The following is a 3,628-nucleotide window of genomic DNA, read 5'->3' on the forward strand; positions in this document are numbered from 1 at the left end:
CACGTTAGCATAGATGTCCTTTTCTGTAGTCACATTCTCCAGTCCTTTCTGGAGGAAAAGCAATGTTTCCAGCTGGATGGGATGGGTGATGTAGTCCCACCCTGGCTTTTTCCTTTAGTCTACACATGTTTCCCCCCTAAATTTTAAACATTTCTGCATTTAGTGCCCCAAAATGCTATTTTTTTGTGGCAAACATTTGTTCAGATTAAATATAAAGCATTCAAGCACTACGTAATTTGCACAGATTTGACTGCTAAGCTTTTTTGGCGCTCTGCTTTTTCTCCACAAACATCTAGCTAGCAGCACAAGTGTGGAGCGAGATTGTGTGTGTGTGTGTGTGCGTGTGTGTGGGCAGTGCTTGACAAATTCATGAGACCACCACCCATTGCAAGGCTTATGCCACAATTGCCCTTATCGGGTGCTTGTAGCACTCTGAGATTTTCAAATTTTGTGTTTTACAAGAAAACAGAAAAAAAATAGTAAAGCACATTAATATTTCTTGATGAAGATGTCAAATTCTAGTTATTTACTTGCATTCCTGTATGTAAATACAGAAATGAATAATGGTTAGTTAACATACAGTTGCTAATCAAATGGCAGGAGGTAAGGGGGACAATAAACAACAGGAGGTGGAATCGGGGGTCTGTGACAGGAGGTAGGAAAACCACATGACAAAAGGTGATGGGAAAACACACGGCAACAGAGGGTGGAATCAAGGGTGTGGTGACCATCAGAAGAAAAGAGAATGACCTTGTTCATCATCATCAAAATAAAAGAATGTCTTTCTTCATCACACGTTATGTTCGATTTATTTTTCTGACTTCTCAGAGAAGCCCAGTGAGCCGACTCAAATTTGGGTATAAGAAGGAAAATTCAGTTTGAAATTCCTCATTCCTGTTCAGAACAGAAACATTTTCAACTTTCTGTCTGAGCACAGCTTTAGAAGTTCTATATGTATGAGACACAAGATGCCTTTTTGCACTATTGTTGTATGAGGACAATTATGGCTCCTCCAGACTTTAGGAAAATCTCTTTTGGGTGAGCAACAAAGCTATTTTATGTCCTCTGTTGTCTCTATTTTGAATTTGTTCAAGTCTCTATGTCACCGGGTAATTGCATCACTGCAACTGTAGTGTATTTATAGGTGTGATTAACACATTGAGGTCAGTCTTGACACGTTCTTTCAAATGTAGTGACGAAAACAACATGAAGAGCGCTGAAGGTGTATCTGTGCTTTGACTTCTTCATGTGGCAGGCCGATGACAAAAAACTCTTTCACAAGGACCATGTTTCACTCGTGTCACAGAAACACTTATTTTCTTGTTCAGCCTCTAAATGAGAAAACACAGTGGGCCCTACAGGGAAAACACCTGACAGCTGTGGAAGCTGCAAAGTCATAATCACCTGTTTGATGTTCCTAAAACGTTACAGTCAGACCCTGAGACTGTCTTTCATTACCAGCAGCTATTAGAGTGAGAATCTGATACCGTCTGAAGTTTTCCTTATGAATGCCTTCTGTTGTGTTGGACTGGAGAAGGACAATTTGTGAAAGTGACACTAACGCTATGTCCAAACTAATATGTTTATAGTGTAACACACATAACTTCTGTTACATATACACCCAGCATCCACGCTACACTGGCACTTCAGGTTCACTGGAACAAAGTTTTTTAATGCTTCAGTCTTTCAGTCCTGACATACAGCATTTTGAAAGTTATGACGCAGACACCCACGTTCGCTTTCTTATCAGTCACTATGTACCCGTCACTAATTCATCACACTCTTATCATGTGAACATTTTCCAGAAGAAAACAAATCCATCATCTTAGATTACTAGTGGTTAATTCAACATGCATAATGAATTACAGGCTGTTTATTCTAGTGGCTGCTCATCTTACTTTTGCCTAATGCTATTCTTCCTCTGTAGCATTTTCTTCTTAAATTTAAATTTGTTAATGTGGACGTAGCCAACAAAAGCTTTAATACATCTAAGTACCAGTGTCTTATTTCCTAAAAAGAGGGTAAACAAACTATTTGCATTGGTTAGCTTTTTTTTTTTTTTTTTTGAATGACAGAATGACGAAAGAGAATTTAAACATCCAGAGTCTTCAGGATACTGTTAAAGCTACTGATATCTTACCATATCTTTCTATCTCCTCCCAGCTCAAAGGCTTTCCTGAAGGCTTCACATCAGTCAAACCAAAACATTACAGCCTGCTGGTTCTCAGACAGAAGCAGGGCAGTGTGGAAGGCATGTGTTACAGTGTGCGGCAGCGTTTTCATGAACCTGCATGTCATGCAACACTTGTTCATCTGTGCTGAGGGACTCGAGATTTTTCTAGTGATACTGGCGTGGACCACTAGCTCCTCTCTCATCTGGACCCTCCCTGTTTTCCAAGCCCAGAGCTTGGCAGCATACCTGGATGTGTCAGATAGGTGTCAAAGAGCTTAAATTACACACATATTTACCCAGATAAAGGCGCTTTGAAAGGTTCCTGGGACGCCTGCGAGGTAATGGCGTATGGCAATGACTTTATGGAGTACATTGCTGACAAGGAGTGTAGAGGTGTGGCCCCCACCATCATTTTATCAATTGTTACCACAGCTTATAATGCATTTCCTCTCCCTGCTAAATGGGACCCCATAGTCCGCAGCGCAGGGATATTGGGAAGCTGTTCCCTGAAATATATGAACATCAAGGTCTTTCTCTGTGTTTACTCACACGTCTCCTCTTTTGTCCTCAGTTTTTGTCTTTAAATATGACACCAATGGACTCTATATTCTCTGCAAATCTCAAGCAACAAGTTAGCTAAACCTGAAGCAAAATTCTAAATGTGAAATAAAATCTATAAAAATGGAGAGTAAATAAATCACAACCACGATGAAATAATTTTAATGTGACATGAGCTAGCATGCATTTCATCAAGTCAAGTCAAAATCAGGCGCCAAAACTGACAATGGACAAACAATGACCACAGTTCCAGCACATGAACACTTCCAGTTCCTGTATGAGTGCTTTAAAAGATATTGTGCAGGGAAATGAGGCAGAAACACCATCTGTGTGCTGAAAAGACTGGTTCCTGGTTAGGCATGTCGTTCTTCCCGTCTAGATGCTGCATGCACATCTGCTGTTTTATTCCTCTCCACCCCTGTCATGTTGAGGAAAGTATTTTGGATGCAGCTCAGACAATGGAAATATCGACAAGTCAAGGAGAGAAGAGAGCTCAGCTTCCACAGTGATCCTTTTTGCTTTTATTTTCTCTCATTGTGAACATAAGAATCATGAAACCACGGTAACAAAAAATAAACTCCCAACAGATATTGGCCATTTTTTGTTAGAGTAGTAGATTAGGTTAGCCCTAGTGATGACCATAGTAAACAACCACTCATCTAAAAGTATTCGCCCCACATGAACACATGAAGAAGAACCTGTGAGGGACACGTCGCTATGAGAGGAAAAATCAAAACCAAAATAAAAACTCTAATTCTACTACTTTTCATTTCATTTATCATTTTCATGGTTCAGTGGTTGTATTGTTGTGGACTGAAAAAAACAATTTAGTTATTTGGTTATTAGCACAGTGATTGTTACAAATGTTGATATAGATATTTCTGGTCACTAGAGAAT

The sequence above is a fragment of the Stegastes partitus genome, unplaced genomic scaffold (assembly GCF_000690725.1).
Source record: "Stegastes partitus isolate 25-593 unplaced genomic scaffold, Stegastes_partitus-1.0.2 Scaffold664, whole genome shotgun sequence".
Taxonomy (NCBI): Eukaryota; Metazoa; Chordata; class Actinopteri; family Pomacentridae; genus Stegastes; species Stegastes partitus.